Source organism: Nilaparvata lugens, chromosome 8 (genome assembly GCF_014356525.2).
Source record: "Nilaparvata lugens isolate BPH chromosome 8, ASM1435652v1, whole genome shotgun sequence".
Taxonomy (NCBI): Eukaryota; Metazoa; Arthropoda; class Insecta; order Hemiptera; family Delphacidae; genus Nilaparvata; species Nilaparvata lugens.
Window position 1 is genome coordinate 37,235,450 of NC_052511.1, and position 17,710 is coordinate 37,253,159.

The window sequence follows — 17,710 nt, forward strand, 5'->3', positions numbered from 1 at the left end:
AGGTGTAGGAGTATTCCTTTTTCTCTCTCTGCCAGCTCCTTGGCCATTTTCATCAGCAGCCTTCCTGTCATTGCTTCTCGCCTGTGCCTGCCGGAATAACTCCTCATCCTCCTCTTCTTCCTCATCTTCATCATTTACTTCATCATCCTTGTTTCAAAAGCGCGAGTTGAACTTCTGATTTGGACAATGACTTTAAAAAGACGCAGCATGGAGGCTTAGCTGGATGTTTCTGAGATCAAAGGTCCCATTGCAGACAGTTGAAGATCGTGACCGGTCTTCACTCTTTTTGGAGTGGACACCACTACTGTATCATTCGTAAATCGGTTCCTCAAGATTCCCTTCCTGACAGTCTTGGTTTCGTCATTCTTTTCTTCGTTCTCCACCTTGCTTGCTTTCCAGTAGGCAATCACTTCTTTCATCAAAGTCTTCATTTCTTCATTGATTTTCTGTGCCAAACTATTGCAACTGTCAAGCAACATGTTTTGGATCAGCTCTCTGATTGGCTTGAGTCAAACGGACATGTGGAGCAGAAGTGCGGTGGCATCCTGATTGGGTAGGCCGAAAATGAGCAATTCAAGTTCCTGTTTGTTGAAAATACCCATCAGTCGGTTGGGAATGATGTCATAAAATCCTTCGAGGAAAGCATCCAGTTGCTTGCAGATGGCTCCAGTCATTTTCATCTGACAAACCAGATGTATGTACTCGAGCTTGTTCTCTTCAGTGATGGGTATGTTTTTTGTCTATCTGGTTTCAGTTCCCTCACCTCAGTCACTCCAACTCCTCGCACCTCTGCACTGAATGTCAAATCATATCCAATGCTAGAGATATGGTTTTTCTTCAAGTAGGCGAGACTTTTGTAGAAAGTGTAATCCTCACTTTCCATATCTGTGTACTTGAGCGGAATATCTAGAATATGCTTGTAGAAGGAACGTGTAGAATAGCACTCGAGAAGTTTGTTGTCATAGATTTCTTTTGCAATCACCCTCCCGATGAATTTGAAGTAGAGAAGATGGTCCGGGTTGTAGTGCAATGAGGTATTTATAGTGTACATCACTTTGTCGCCCTCTGATGTAGTGAAAAGTGCATAATCCGGGTTGAAAATCTCCCTCGATATGATCATTTACCATTCTAACAACAGGCCTCCGGCATCCTGCTCTTCTTCCCCATCGAAGACGATGTAGAAGCGGTTCTTCCATTCTTCAGGAGTACAATGGTGCAATTCGTGGAAGGAGTCCTCGAAGATGGATGCCCTCTTAATGTGCAGAGTGAGTTATTTGTGATGAACTGCCTCATCAACATACTCCAGCTAACTGCGGAAGTAACGTCGTTTCACATCAAAGTCCAACATGCAGGTATGATTGACCAACACCGAGAAAGGCCTGTCCACAAGTGGCATGCTGCCCTGGCGCAGAATGTGACTCAGCACTGTAAGATGCATTTCGGCAAATTTGAGGAACTTGGATTGGGTATTTTCAGGTTGTGATGATGGTTCACTCTCCAAGCCATCAGTAGGCAGAGGCAAGAGAGGGGGCAGAGCGGTAAACTCACTCAAGGAGCCAGCACCTCCCTGGCTGCTTGTGGCTTTGCTGCTTGTGGCCTGGCTACTGCCCTGGTTGCTTGTGGCCAGGCTACTGCCCTGACCACTGCCTTGCTCGCTTCCTTTGCTGGGTACTGCAGCCTCTGCGCTGCTGGCCTGCACTATGAAGAACGCCTCGACGGCCGGCTGCAAAATGAGACAGAGTGAGTGTCTTGAGTCTTGTCAAGTTGACACAAACAGTCACTGAGCAAAGTACACAGATCATCCAGTTTCAGAAGTTTGCTGAGAGGTGTAGGAGTATTCCTTTTCCTCTCTCTGCAAGCTCCTTGGCCATTTTCATCAGCAGCCTTCCTGTCATTGCTTCTCGCCTGTGCCTGCCGGAATAACTCCTCATCCTCCTCTTCTTCCTCATCATCATCATTTACTTCATCGTCCTTGTTTCAAAAGCGCGAGTTGAACTTCTGATTTGGACAATGACTTTAAAAAGACGCAGCATGGAGGCTTTGCTGGATGTTTCTGAGATCAATGGTCCCATTGCAGACAGTTGAAGATCGTGACCGGTCTTCACTCTTTTTGGAGTGGACACCACTACTGTATCATTCGTAAATCGGTTCCTCAAAAATTCCCCTCCTGAAAGTCTTGGTTTTGTCATTCTTTTCTTCGTTCTCCACCTTGCTTGCTTCCCAGTAGGCAATCACTTCTTTCATCAAAGTCTTCATTTCTTCGTTGATTTTCTGTGCCAAACTATTGCAACTGTCAAGCAACATGTTTTGGATCAGCTCTCTGATTGGCTTGAGTCAAACGGACATGTGGAGCAGAAGTGCGGTGGCATCCTGATTGGGTAGGCCGAAAATGAGCAATTCAAGTTCCAGTTTGTTGAAAATACCCAACAGTCGGTTGAGAATGATGTCATAAAATCCTTCGAGGGAAGCATCCAGTTGCTTGCAGATGGCTCCAGTCATTTTCATCTGTCAAACCAGATGTATGTACTCAAGCTTGTTCTCTTCAGTGATGGGTATGTTTTTTGTCCATCTGGTTTCAGTTCCCTCACCTCAGTCACTCCAACTCCTCGCACCTCTGCACTGAATGTCAAATCATATCCAATGCTAGAGATATGGTTTTTCTTCAAGTAGGCGAGACTTTTGTAGAAAGTGTAATCCTCACTTTCCATTCTGTGTACTTGACCAGAATATCTAGAATATGCTTGTAGAAGGAACATGTAAAGTAGCACTCGAGAAGTTTGTTGTCATAGATTTCTTTTGCAATCACCCTCCCGATGAATTTGAAGTAGAGAAGATGGTCCGGGTTGTAGTGCAATGAGGTATTTATAGTGTACATCACTTTGTCGCCCTCTGATGTAGTGAAAAGTGCATAATCCGGGTTGAAAATCTCCCTCGATATGATCATTTACCATTCTAACAACAGGCCTCCGGCATCCTGCTCTTCTTCCCCATCGAAGACGATGTAGAAGCGGTTCTTCCATTCTTCAGGAGTACAATGGTGCAATTCGTGGAAGGAGTCCTCGAAGATGGATGCCCTCTTAATGTGCAGAGTGAGTTATTTGCGATGAACTGCCTCATCAACATACTCCAGCTAACTGCAGAAGTAACGTCGTTTCACATCAAAGTCCAACATGCAGGTATGATTGACCAACACCGAGAAAGGCCTGTCCACAAGTGGCATGCTGCCCTGGCGCAGAATGTGACTCAGCACTGTAAGGTGCATTTCGGCAAATTTGAGGAACTTGGATTGGGTATTTTCAGGTTGTGATGATGGTTCACTCTCCAAGCCATCAGTAGGCAGAGGCAAGAGAGGGGGCAGAGCAGCCAACTCACTCGAGGAGCCAGCACCTCCCTGGCTGCTTGTGGCCTGACCTCTTGTGGCCTGGCTACTGCCCTGGTTGCTTGTGGCCTGGCTACTGCCCTGACCACTGCCTTGCTCGCTTCCTTTGCTGGGTACTGCAGCCTCTGCGCTGCTGGCCTGCACTATGAAGAACGCCTCGACGGCCGGCTGCAAAATGAGACAGAGTGAGTGTCTTGAGTCTTGTCAAGTTGACACAAACAGTCACTGAGCAAAGTCCACAGATCATCCAGTTTCAGAAGTTTGCTGAGAGGTGTAGGAGTATTCCTTTTCCTCTCTCTGCCAGCTCCTTGGCCATTTTCATCAGCAGCCTTCCTGTCATTGCTTCTCGCCTGTGCCTGCCGGAATAACTCCTCATCCTCCTCTTCTTCCTCATCTTCATCATTTACTTCATCGTCCTTGTTTCAAAAGCGTGAGTTGAACTTCTGATTTGGACAATGACTTCAAAAAGACGCAGCATGGAGGCTTAGCAGGATGTTTCTGAGATCATAGGTCCCATTGCAGACAGTTGAAGATCGTGACCGGTCTTCACTCTTTTTGGAGTGGACACCACTACTGTATCATTCGTACATCGGTTCCTCAAGATTCCCTTCCTGACAGTCTTGGTTTTGTCATTCTTTTCTTCGTTCTCCACCTTGCTTGCTTTCCAGTAGGCAATCACTTCTTTCATCAAAGTCTTCATTTCTTCATTGATTTTCTGTGCCAAACTATTGCAACTGTCAAGCAACATGTTTTGGATCAGCTCTCTGATTGGCTTGAGTCAAACGGACATGTGGAGCAGAAGTGCGGTGGCATCCTGATTGGGTAGGCCGAAAATGAGCAATTCAAGTTCCTGTTTGTTGAAAATACCCATCAGTCGGTTGGGAATGATGTCATAAAATCCTTCGAGGAAAGCATCCAGTTCCTTGTGGATGGCTCCAGTCATTTTCATCTGACAAACCAGATGTATGTACTCGAGCTTGTTCTCTTCAGTGATGGGTATGTTTTTTGTCCATCTGGTTTCAGTTCCCTCACCTCAGTCACTCCAACTCCTCGCACCTCTGCACTGAATGTCAAATCATATCCAATGCTAGAGATATGGTTTTTCTTCAAGTAGGCGAGACTTTTGTAGAAAGTGTAATCCTCACTTTCCATTCTGTGTACTTGACCAGAATATCTAGAATATGCTTGTAGAAGGAACATGTAAAGTAGCACTCGAGAAGTTTGTTGTCATAGATTTCTTTTGCAATCACCCTCCCGATGAATTTGAAGTAGAGAAGATGGTCCGGGTTGTAGTGCAATTAGGTATTTATATTGTACATCACTTTGTCGCCCTCTGATGTAGTGAAAAGTGCATAATCCGGGTTGAAAATCTCCCTCGATATGATCATTTACCATTCTAACAACAGGCCTCCGGCATCCTGCTCTTCTTCCCCATCAAAGACGATGTAGAAGCGGTTCTTCCATTCTTCAGGAGTACAATGGTGCAATTCGTGGAAGGAGTCCTCGAAGATGGATGCCCTCTTAATGTGCAGAGTGAGTTATTTGTGATGAACTGCCTCATCAACATACTCCAGCTAACTGCGGAAGTAACGTCGTTTCACATCAAAGTCCAACATGCAGGTATGATTGACCAACACCGAGAAAGGCCTGTCCACAAGTGGCATGCTGCCCTGGCGCAGAATGTGACTCAGCACTGTAAGATGCATTTCGGCAAATTTGAGGAACTTGGATTGGGTATTTTCAGGTTGTGATGATGGTTCACTCTCCAAGCCATCAGTAGGCAGAGGCAAGAGAGGGGGCAGAGCAGCCAACTCACTCGAGGAGCCAGCACCTCCCTGGCTGCTTGTGGCCTGGCCTCTTGTGGCCTGGTTACTGCCCTGGTTGCTTGTGGCCAGGCTACTGCCCTGACCACTGCCTTGCTCGCTTCCTTTGCTGGGTACTGCAGCCTCTGCGCTGCTGGCCTGCACTATGAAGAACACCTCGATGGCCGGCTGCAAAATGAGACAGAGTGAGTGTCTTGAGTTTTGTCAAGTTGACACAAACAGTCACTGAGCAAAGTCCACAGATCATCCAGTTTCAGAAGTTTGCTGAGAGGTGTAGGAGTATTCCTTTTCCTCTCTCTGCCAGCTCCTTGGCCATTTTCATCAGCAGCCTTCCTGTCATTGCTTCTCGCCTGTGCCTGCCGGAATAACTCCTCATCCTCCTCTTCTTCCTCATCTTCATCATTTACTTCATCGTCCTTGTTTCAAAAGCGTGAGTTGAACTTCTGATTTGGACAATGACTTTGAAAAGATGCAGCATGGAGGCTTAGCTGGATGTTTCTGAGATCATAGGTCCCATTGCAGACAGTTGAAGATCGTGACCGGTCTTCACTCTTTTTGGAGTGGACACCACTACTGTATCATTCGTACATCGGTTCCTCAAGATTCCCTTCCTGACAGTCTTGGTTTCGTCATTCTTTTCTTCGTTCTCCACCTTGCTTGCTTTCCAGTAGGCAATCACTTCTTTCATCAAAGTCTTCATTTCTTCATTGATTTTCTGTGCCAAACTATTGCAACTGTCAAGCAACATGTTTTGGATCAGCTCTCTGATTGGCTTGAGTCAAACGGACATGTGGAGCAGAAGTGTGGTGGCATCCTGATTGGGTAGGCCGAAAATGAGCAATTCAAGTTCCTGTTTGTTGAAAATACCCATCAGTCGGTTGGGAATGATGTCATAAAATCCTTCGAGGAAAGCATCCAGTTCCTTGCGGATGGCTCCAGTCATTTTCATCTGACAAACCAGATGTATGTACTCGAGCTTGTTCTCTTCAGTGATGGGTATGTTTTTTGTCCATCTGGTTTCAGTTCCCTCACCTCAGTCACTCCAACTCCTCGCACCTCTGCACTGAATGTCAAATCATATCCAATGCTAGAGATATGGTTTTTCTTCAAGTAGGCGAGACTTTTGTAGAAAGTGTAATCCTCACTTTCCATATCTGTGTACTTGAGCGGAATATCTAGAATATGCTTGTAGAAGGAACGTGTAGAATAGCACTCGAGAAGTTTGTTGTCATAGATTTCTTTTGCAATCACCCTCCCGATGAATTTGAAGTAGAGAAGATGGTCCGGGTTGTAGTGCAATTAGGTATTTATATTGTACATCACTTTGTCGCCCTCTGATGTAGTGAAAAGTGCATAATCCGGGTTGAAAATCTCCCTCGATATGATCATTTACCATTCTAACAACAGGCCTCCAGCATCCTGCTCTTCTTCCCCATCAAAGACGATGTAGAAGCGGTTCTTCCATTCTTCAGGAGTACAATGGTGCAATTCGTGGAAGGAGTCCTCGAAGATGGATGCCCTCTTAATTTGCAGAGTGAGTTATCTGCGATGAACTGCCTCATCAACATACTCCAGCTAACTGCGGAAGTAATGTCATTTCACATCAAAGTCCAACATGCAGGTATGATTTACCAACACTGTGAAAGGCCTATCCACAAGTGTCGTGCTGCTCTGGCGCAGAATGTGACTCAGCACTGTCAGGTGCATTTCGGCAAATTTGAGGAACTTGGATTGGGTAGTATCAGGTTGTGATGATGGTTCACTCTCCAAGCCATCAGTAGGCAGAGGCAAGAGAGGGGGCAGAGCGGCCAACACACTCGATGAGCCAGCACCTCCCTGGCTGCTTGTGGCTTGGCTGCTTGTGGCCTGGCCGCTTGTGGCCTGGCTACTGCCCTGGTTGCTTGTGGCCTGGCTACTGCCCTGACCACTGCCTTGCTCGCTTCCTTTGCTGGGTACTGCAGCCTCTGCGCTGCTGGCCTGCACTATGAAGAACGCCTCGACGGCCGGCTGCAAAATGAGACAGAGTGAGTGTCTTGAGTCTTGTCAAGTTGACACAAACAGTCACTGAGCAAAGTACACAGATCATCCAGTTTCAGAAGTTTGCTGAGAGGTATAGGAGTATTCCTTTATCTCTCTCTGCCAGCTCCTTGGCCATTTTCATCAGCAGCCTTCCTGTCATTGCTTCTCGCCTGTGCCTGCAGGAATAACTCCTCATCCTCCTCTTCTGTAAACTACATCCTTCACTATTGAAAACTACATGCAGCATCAACACAGAAATAATTGAAGAGTTGCCAATAATAAAATCTGAAAATGATATACCACCTCCATGCACTGAACCTGTGTACCAGCATGCAACACCCCCACAACATACCCAGTTTGAGCAGCCACATGCCACACCTATGCCCAAGCATCATTGGATCCACCCGCGGCACACTTAATTCAAGGAGCAGACCGCCACCAAGGCAAGCAGAAAGTGTGACCGACAGGACGACGTCGGAGTGAAACATGGAACCCAACACCGGAAGGCCCATAGGAGGAAGCAAAGAGGAAAGCCCCGAAAAAGAAGTTACCATCCTCATGCCAAATTCAAGCACCGCAAAAGGGATATTGAGGAACCAGATGACATTTGGAGGAAGGCAGCATGCAGACAACATCGAAATGTATGGGATAATGAGACCAACATGCACCCGAAGCACACACAGTTCAAGCAAGCAGCTTACTGTAGTGATTGCAGTTATGGAATAAATAAAAGGGACATGCTCAGAGACAAGGGAAAATTAATAATGGATATGGGTTTAGAAAATGACGAAAAGAATTATTGTATGAAATTATTGAAAGATGAATTGTGTGCAATAAAATTGAAGGAAAGAATGAATTGTTTATTGGAAAAGAAAATACATGATTATTGTTCACTAAGAGGTTATGTTATGAGCTTAACAAGTATGTTGATCTATTTTGTTATGATTATTGGTATGACTATGATGTCAATTAAAGAATATGTTGTAAATATAATAATGGATGATAAAACGTGTGAAATGAAATTGAAAGGAATAGTTAATTGTTTATTGAAAACGGGAGTATATGATTGTTGTTTATTGAGAGGTTATGTTGTGAGAAATATGATAAATACATTGATTTACTTTGTAATGATTATTAGTATGGCTGTGATATCAGTCAAAGAATATATTATTAATGTAATAAGGAATGAGGGGTATCTTATATTGAGAAAGTTGATTCTAAAATTTACAAAACTAATTTGAAACTCAGAAGAATTCAAAATGCACAAAGTGAATATCCTAGGCTATCACAGATAAGAGAGTTGATGGAGAACCGGTCGTCAGAACCACCAGATTATTTACAATATCAAAGTTCAAGGTCTCTAATCTCAAACCGTATTATCGAGACACTAAAAGATAATAAAAAACCCTGAGATCTTTAAATGTTATTTTTATTAATTATTATTTGCTCATTGATCAAAGCATGTCCTATTAAATCTACAGACCGAACAGGTTTTTGGTTGTAGAATTCTGAATTGACTTGAAGTCCAAGTATCAGTATTAAATATAATATATATATTTTTAAAGCTCACAACTCTGAATGTTAATAAACCATGTGAGAATTATTAAAATATTAAAGAATTTATTTATATTGGAATTATAGATATAAGAATAATTTATATATATTATTTTATGGGAATGTATTTTGTGTTTTGTGTCAGCATACAAAATCATAGAAGTTTTTATTATATCCTAATTCATCTGATGATATACAGTTTGAGCTGTCTCAGTACCAAGAAAAAATATTCTGCAGCATATTAAATTAGTGAATCAATCAATATTGATCTTATTAAGAGCATTCAGTACTTATCATCCTTCGACAATAGTCATACTAGTCCGCCAGAAAAAACATATTGATAATTATATTAATAAGGTTCTGGTTATATCATATAAGGATCCAGAGAGCTTCAAGAACTGGCGTTGTAAGTTCTAAGGAATTTCAGAAGGATAAACTGGTGAATACCTGCATTCATAGCAAGCGTTTTAAAAATCAACTAGAAAAAAACATAGTTGGTCTTCATTATTCTCGATTGGATACATGGTTACTGGTAATCAGTCATCAACTATCTTTTTGATTTCCTTATTGGTACTCTTCAAGAACTTCACGGAAGCAGCAGTAAGAATTAATGATCACCAGTCATTGAACCCTGTGGTGATTAATTATATTTGGAAAATTCATGCATCTACCACTGAGCTAGAGCTGCGGTTTGAACCCAGCAATTTTGTGAGCCGGACGGCCTTAACTTTCTGTGAATTTATTCGCAAAATAGGGACTATAGCGACCACTCTTATAATATCAAGAACACTGCATCATCTATAAAGGATTTGCAATTTACCACTTCACAATGTTTATTATAATTTTTGTTTTCATAAATAGTGAATACTCATTTTTGATGATTCATGATTTTATTTGATTGATATTTTTCTTTCACTTGAGTAGTCTATCTTATTTCTTTTCTTAAATTTTATTATTCTATTTCCTAGATAAGTTTACCTTCCTCACCACGATCCCTCCTTTACATCCTCTTCTTACTTCCCAACTTCCCTTTGCATGCAAAAAAAATTTTTTTTTCTCTCTTCCTCTTATCAAATTTGTTCATTTTGTTTCTTTGTAATGTATGATTCAATAATTTACTATGTATACTTATAGAGGCACCTACTGAAAAACCTTCGGGTTTAGTGGGACCTCCAATGTGAATATTTTGTTCAATAAAACTTGATTGAGTGATTGATTGGATCTCAGTTACAGACTGAAGATCGACCCCATCGCGGTCCTTAGACCAGCAAGAAGTTTAGGAAACCCTATTTTAATCAGGATCTCAGTTACAGACTAGAGATCGACCCCGTCGTGGTCCTTGGACCAGCGAGCAGTTTAGGAAGATACTTGTGAATCCTTTCCTATCCTCTCATAATAGTCGACATACTGACTATTAATTTAAAAGCGTTTCGGACGATTGAGAGCGATTCCCATTCCCTTAAGAGGTGGCCGATGTCAGCTCTGGAAGCCCATCCCATTAGCCAGGCAAGGGCTGAAAACCAGTGAGGATAGAATCTTAGCATTCTATACTCTCTGCTAGAAACAGTAAAGTGTGAGAAGCGAGAGCGCTAGGTGAGAGAGTGAGTGAGTGAATAGAAGTGCAAATACAAAGGCAGATGGCCATAACCAATCGATTGTTGAAAAGTCTGTCTAGTCTAGAAGCAAAGAGAACATAATACTTCTTCTATTCTTTTGTCTCTGCAAGAAGCAACAAACAAGTCTAGAACTCAAGTCGAAATCACAGGCAAACACCTTGAAAACAAGATGACAACAAAAAGTTTCAGGGTCCTCTTATATCACTTGTATTTTGATAATCATTCAAGATATTTTACCGTCTTTTGCTCAAACATTTTTGGAAAACCTTCCTTTATAATTTTTGATATGTGCAGTTCACCCCTATAACACAAATTTTATCCAGTTATTACGTTGTAAAAGACGGAAAAACGTTTTCTGACATCTGTTTTTCATGATCAAAAATATTATTTTTGAGATTTCCATCATGGAAATGTATGCTAATATCATGTATGCTAATGCTGGAAACTATTTGGAGAGTAGTTTTCATAGTGAAGCGTACAAGAGAACATCACGTAGGGCTATACTGAATAAGACTGGTTACTATATTACAGTATACTATTCTTTCGTTTTTTCCAAACTCTTGGCTTTGCTTGGAAGCCAATGTTATAGAAATTCTTGGAAAAAATCTTTTCATATATTTCTAGAATCTAGTCTTTTGAACTTGATTGTGGAGGAATAAAAAATTATTAAAACAAAACACAAGCTCACTTCTAACATTACTGTACCGTACCCTCCAACAGGAGAAGATTCAATTTTGGAAAAATTGTAAACATCAACAGTAACTACTTGTAAGGTTTTAGAAATGTAAATAAACTTCAATTCTTAGATTAAAAAATCATTTGGTTGAAAGTGTCTTTATTTTCTCCATATAAAGAAATTTGAATGAAAGAGAAATTATTAATATAAATCTGGTTCCTTTTATTTTTGAATGCAAGTTGATTAGTTCAGACCTACTTGAACAGAAGCATAATCACAATAATACCACAAATCATGAGTAGTAGTAATTGAGTAGATCAAATCAAATCATTGAGTTTAATATATGAACACTTAACCCAGGAAGGATCGCGCCTGGTCTTTTGCACCCAGTCATAACTGATCTAGGTCATTTCTTTGCACTCATGAAAAGTATGCATCCCCCCTCCTAAGTACCTTCAAATGGACTCTTCCACTAGACAGTGATGTGGTTGGTGCCTTATTTCCATTGTCCCAGTCACTGTCACACACGCTTTTCAACAACTACTGGTCAAATACACCCAGCATGACTTTTCATGTTATCTGTATTCCGGTCGAATCCACCCAGTGCGACCTGTCGCGTTTTCCACATATGGGTCGAATCCACCCAGTGTGACCTGTCGCGTTTTCCACATATGGGTCGAATCCACCCAGTGCGACCTGTCGCGTTTTCCACATATGGGTCAAATCCACCCAGTGCGACCTGCCGTGTTTTCCACATATGGGTCGAATCCACCCAGTGCGACCTGTCACATTTTCCACATATGGGTCAAATCCACCCAGTGCGACCTGTCGCGTTTTCCACATATGGGTCGAATCCACCCAGTGCGACCTGTCACGTTTTCCGCATATGGGTCAAATCCAACCAGCGCGACTCCTTGTGTGTGCTACTTTTACTACTCAAACATGAATGAAATGGAAGAGGAACAAGTTTTGAGGCTTTTAGAAAGTGTTAAAAAGAGGAAAGACGTGAGTGAACAAGAAAGACTAGAAAATCCAACAATAGAATCTCAAATTTATCATACTCGGTCACATATTACTGCACCTGGTCTAATCCACCCAGCGCAACCCCTCATGTGATTTTCACTTGCGCGACCTCTCCAGGGTTAAACAAACTAATAGAATGTAAAAATTGAAATTGATTAGAATATTATTCAATAATCATGAATCATTATTCCTATAAAAAGAAACAAAATCCTACAAGAACGGTTGCTGAAAAACATCAAAACTGTCTCTCGAACTGTCAGTTCTCCTGTAAATCTTCTCTGAATGAGTATAATACAAGAATAATTATTCGAAAACATTAGATCATAACACACTATTAGCTTACGTACTAATAACACAATTTCATTTTAATCAATTTCATAAAATACAAGATTGAACCGCACAGAATTTGTATAAAACCCCACATACATATACACCCATAGGCTTTCAAACATGTTATTTCAACTATAATAGAACAATAATTATTCGAGAGCATCAGATCATAACATATTATAAGCTTATGTACTAATAACACAAGTTAATTTTAATCACAATCGTATAATTCAAGATTAAATTGCAAAGAATTTGTATAAAACCCTACAAACTTATGCACCCATAGACTTTCAAACAAGTTATTTCAACTATAATTTGATGAATAATTATAATAATGTGTAACCAAAACTTGGGACTGTTCTTTTTACATGGAGGATTGCTTCCAATAATAGACAATAGTGCAGGAATTTTGTCTTTTCTACGGATATTATATCTTCCAGGAAGTATAGGATATTATATCTTCCAGGAAGTATAGCGTTATACACCTGTCATTCCACTATTTCCATTGAGATGTGTTTCACCCTTTCACACTATGGTATAGAGCTGATGAATAACTAGTTTCTGGTTCCTTTCTCATGATCAGACTTGGGAAAACCTGACTAATGAAATCAGAGAATAGTTATTGCAAGTTTGATTTGGTATCGTTATTGGTTAGCCTAGTGGTTTGAAGAAAAGCTAAAAGAAAAGTTATTGCAAACCTGAATTTGACTACCAAAAAATTGATGAATATTGTAACTTGATACTGCAAACGAACAATTTCTTGAATATTCATTCTTGAATACTAAACTAGAATTTTTTCTAAATACTCATAATTCATTTTTTTCTTTTTGTGTAGTTGAGAAGTTGTTATTGTGGTAATTATTCATATTGAATGAGAAAGACTAAGAATTTTCAATTTTCTGACAATTTCATGGTCTTTTTCATACAATACTCATAATTATTATCAATCAGAGTAAAAGTATAACATCCAATTGCATTGCTACTACAAAATCTATAATTAAACCTAAAAGTGAGTAAGAGATAAATGCAATGACCTCATTATACTTTCACGATTGCTAAGTTCAATTGGATTTTGATAAATATATATATCAACAATACTATAAAAATGATCCTACATATATAATTGAAAGACTTTTCTTTTACTTCTACAGAGACATATATGTGTAATCTGTCCTTCACATATGAAACACGTTCAGTTCTCAGCACATCATCATACGGCATGATCCGACACACACCCGACAAATGATAAGATTTTTTTTCACAGCACTTCCGAGAGGTGACGTCACACACTATTGCCAAATTAAGGAAGGACATAGGATAGGTGGTGAATGGAATTTGATATTTCATTTTATTTCGAATTACTTTATTATTTTTTTAATAATTTGGAGAATATTATCATCTGTGGAATATTTTTGTTTTTGACTGACCATCTATCAGCTGTATGGAAAGGAGCGCTCTCTGTTATCGGAATAGGAGATAATGAACTCAGAGATTGGTGCCTACTTTCAAAATTCTTTTGATTTAAGCTGTTTCCATTTTTATTGGAAAATATGCCGTGACATCGCCCCCTTGATTAAGGTTTCTAGAAATTGAAAGCTTGATCACAACTTTTAGTGAGGCCAATATTTTACCATAAAAATAATACACCATTTAAATCAGGACATTTTGCCACCTTTAAACATTAACAATAATCAAACATAAATATCACAGCTCTGGTTATCACCTTCAGGATTACAAATAAACGATTATTAAATTATTGAAATATCACAGTCAAGTCGTCATGTGTATTTCTTACAAGTGTGAAGCTTAAAGCCCACTTAATGAGTTGCAGGTCAATGCGCCTTAAACAACTCAGAATAATTAATGCTACTTGATATCTGATGTCTTATGCAACAGAAATATCTAAGATAACAGAATAATGGTATCAAGCAGGATAACCATAAATATTTGCACACAGGCACTCCAAGATAGGAAAATAATGGTATCACACAGGATAACCATGAATATTTGCACAATGTGCAGAGACAAAGGAGATAACTCCCATTATACAAGTTATGAGCAAAGCCTTTTTGCTCTTATGCTCTATAAGTTCCTGAAGGTGATATTTGACAATACTAACTCTGGTAGTAGCTGATGATGATAATATATTGACAGTCCATGGTAATTAGGCTTTAAACTTTTTTGAATTAGATAACATTTCATACAAGCTCAATTTATCGTATAATTTTGATGTCAATTTTCCAATAAATTATGACTTATTATGGTTTTGTTCATTTATTAATCTCTCATAATTGTCTTGATAAATTGTGGACGATCCTTCTTGAGTATATTTTATTACACATTTGAGTTCATTATTCTTAAATTTTTCACATAGTAGTAGTGGATAACATACAATTTTATAACACTTATGATAAGAAGAATGATAAATCATAACATTTGTTGCAATAGAAAATTGCCTTGACATGCTGGGCATAAGAATAATTATTATTATATGATAATCATAAATTGTTGTTTTTTTATTCATGCAATATAAATATATTTCTTATTTAGAGATTAATAATACTGTTTATTATAATAATAATTGAATAATAATAATTTTTCGGGCGCCGTATTGTTTAGGTTAATAAACATATTTTTTTATAGATTTTTTAATTTTTATTTCTCAAATATTAAACCCATGCAATGATTATGAATATGATAATGTGCTTTGCACTTGATTTATCATTCTTATAATAACAAAAAATATAATATAATACATTTAACATTTAATCTGTAGCTTGTGCAAGTCAGGCTATATCTGCTATATAATGAGGATTCTTCTGGGCAGTGTCTTCATTTTGTAGTTTCTGACCGATGATCCAGTGTAGAAATCTCAGGAGTAAAGCATTGATGATCTTGTAGTCATGATGTCTTTTCCAAGTGTTGAGATTCTCTGACAGATGCCTGACTGCAGTGAAAACTTGAAGATAATTTGTCTTTCCTCGCTGGCAGTACAGTCTTGGTTTACTGTAGCAAACGTTTGAGCCTGGCCAGACCAAAATGAGAAATATAGCCAGATGGTTACAAAGAGTATCTTTGGTGTTCCCATCTCAGTTGGCTCGGTTATATGGCTTAACATTTTGAACATTTTCCCAGCCCAATGTGGAGTTGTCTTCTGGGTTAATAAGTTTCACAGTGTTGTTATCTGAGACATCTTCCACTACAAAAGGTCCAGCATAAAGATGGAAAAACTTTTTGGTCAACTTTCCCAAAGAATCCGAGGACTTGTGCAAGCGAACTAATACTTCTTGTCCAGGCTGGTATTCAAAAGAACGGCTCCTGGCATCATGGTACTTCTTTCTTGAAGATGCCGCCTTCTTTAGTTTTCTTTGTACTAACTGGATGAGTTCTGGTTTGGGTGGTTCTTTTTCCAAGGGGAATTGAATAAGATGTTCTAGGAAATATTTGCTAGGCTTCCCAGTCATCACTTCATGTGGAGTACAGCCAATGGTTTCATTGTAGGTGTGGTTTAGACATTCTTCAAGGAAGGGTAGATACCTGACCCAATGAGTATGAGCATGACTCGCATATGCTCTCATGAATCGAGATATCTCAGCCATCCTTCTTTCTACTGGGTTGGCACTAGGATTATATCGTGTGGTGTACAAGACTTTGATTCCTGCCTCAGCAAATTTCTGTTTCCATTTTGGGCTCCTGAAATATGTGGCATTATCAGCTAGAATTGTTTTAGGCTTGCCAACATCTGCACACCAATTTTGCACAACAAAATCTGCTAATTTATCACCAGTGATTTTACCAACTGGAAAGAATCTGGTGTACTTTGTAAACAAGCAGGTTACAACAAATACATACTTCTTCCTTCCAGCAGCAACAGGTAATGGACCATAAATGTCTGCAGAAATAGTATCTAGGGGCTCAGTAGGAAGAATAGGAATCATCTTTCCTCTTATCTTGAAGCGATTATGCTTGGTTTTTTGACAAACATTGCAGGCTGCTATTATCTTGGCGACTCGACTATACATTCCCTTAAAATGACACATATCTCGTATGGCATGATAGATTTTCCTGGCTCCAAAATGACCAAGTCTTTCATGGGTTTCCTTGATAACGTCTTTTACAAGGCTGGATGGAATTAGTAGTTTCCAATGTGAAGAATCTGCATCTTGCCGATAGAAAACTAAATTTTCATGCAAACGATATCTTTGCAGATAATTAAGCTGTTCAGGTTGATGACCCAGGGAAAGTTGTTGGTATAGCCTTCTGATATGAGAATCCATCTGTTGCTCTGTTTCAATCTGATGTGCAGTCAGGGTGTGTGAGTGTTCTATGGGCACAATGTTTTGAGGATATTCCAGGCCCTGGTGGCGATCAAAAAGGTAGCATTGAAATGTTGTATCCTGGACATAGGTGGTATCTATTTCACGTGACAGGAAGTCAGCAGTTGCATTACATCTACCTGGCAGATGAGTGATATGGAGATCAAATTCTTGAAGAGCCATGAACCATCGGGATAGTCGATTATTGGTGAGTTTGGCTGTATGGAAGAAGGTAAGTGCTCTATGATCCGTATTAACAAAAATTTTGTGACCAAGTAACAGAGTGTGATACTTTAGGCATACTTCCACTATACTTAGGAGCTCCTTCTCAGTGGTTGTGTATCTGCGCTGAGCCTGGTTGAGGGTCTTACTAAAGAAAGCAATAACTTGTTTTTCATTCTCTTCATCCAATTGAAAAATTTCTGCTCCAAGAGCATACTGGGAAGCATCTGTGTTGATGAAGAAAGGTTTGGACAAGTCAGGATGTCTGAGCATAATTACTTGCAGGAAGTTTTCTTTTATCTGTTGGAAAATGGCTTCCTCCTTCTCTGTCCACCTCCATAGTTTGGTTGATGATAAGACATGGCTCAGCTGGGCTGTGTAATGGGATAGCTGGCGATTGAAGCGTCTATAGAACTGGAGAAATCCTACAAACTTCTGAAGTTGCCTACGATTGGTTGGTGATGGGAAGTTCCGGATTGCTAATAGCTTCTCTTCATCTTGAGTAATACCATTTGATGATATAATGTGCCCAAGAAGGTAACTTGTTCTGAAAAAGTGGCACTTTGATAAACGCAGTTTCATCCCACAGCGTTTGAGTCGACTGAAAATCACATCTAACTGTTTGCAGTGTTCCAGAAGATACTTGATGAACTATGCCATCATCCACGTAGAGGGTACAGAAGTCATGTAAATCCTCACCGAGTGCTTTCCTCAACATTTTATAAAGATCGCCATAGCATTCTCACTCCAAA

The 17,710-nt window shown here is 39.9% G+C and overlaps 4 pseudogenes; all 4 read right to left on the bottom strand.

Moving 5' to 3' along the window:
- LOC120352849 overlaps nucleotides 1–2,304 on the bottom strand; it is a 3,692-nt pseudogene extending 1,388 nt beyond the window's left edge.
- LOC120352850 overlaps nucleotides 1–3,583 on the bottom strand; it is a 4,971-nt pseudogene extending 1,388 nt beyond the window's left edge.
- Nucleotides 3,584–4,099: 516 nt separating this feature from the next.
- LOC120352723 lies at nucleotides 4,100–5,400 on the bottom strand (annotated as a pseudogene).
- Nucleotides 4,100–7,245, bottom strand: LOC120352851 (annotated as a pseudogene).
- Nucleotides 7,246–17,710: the final 10,465 nt, after the last annotated feature.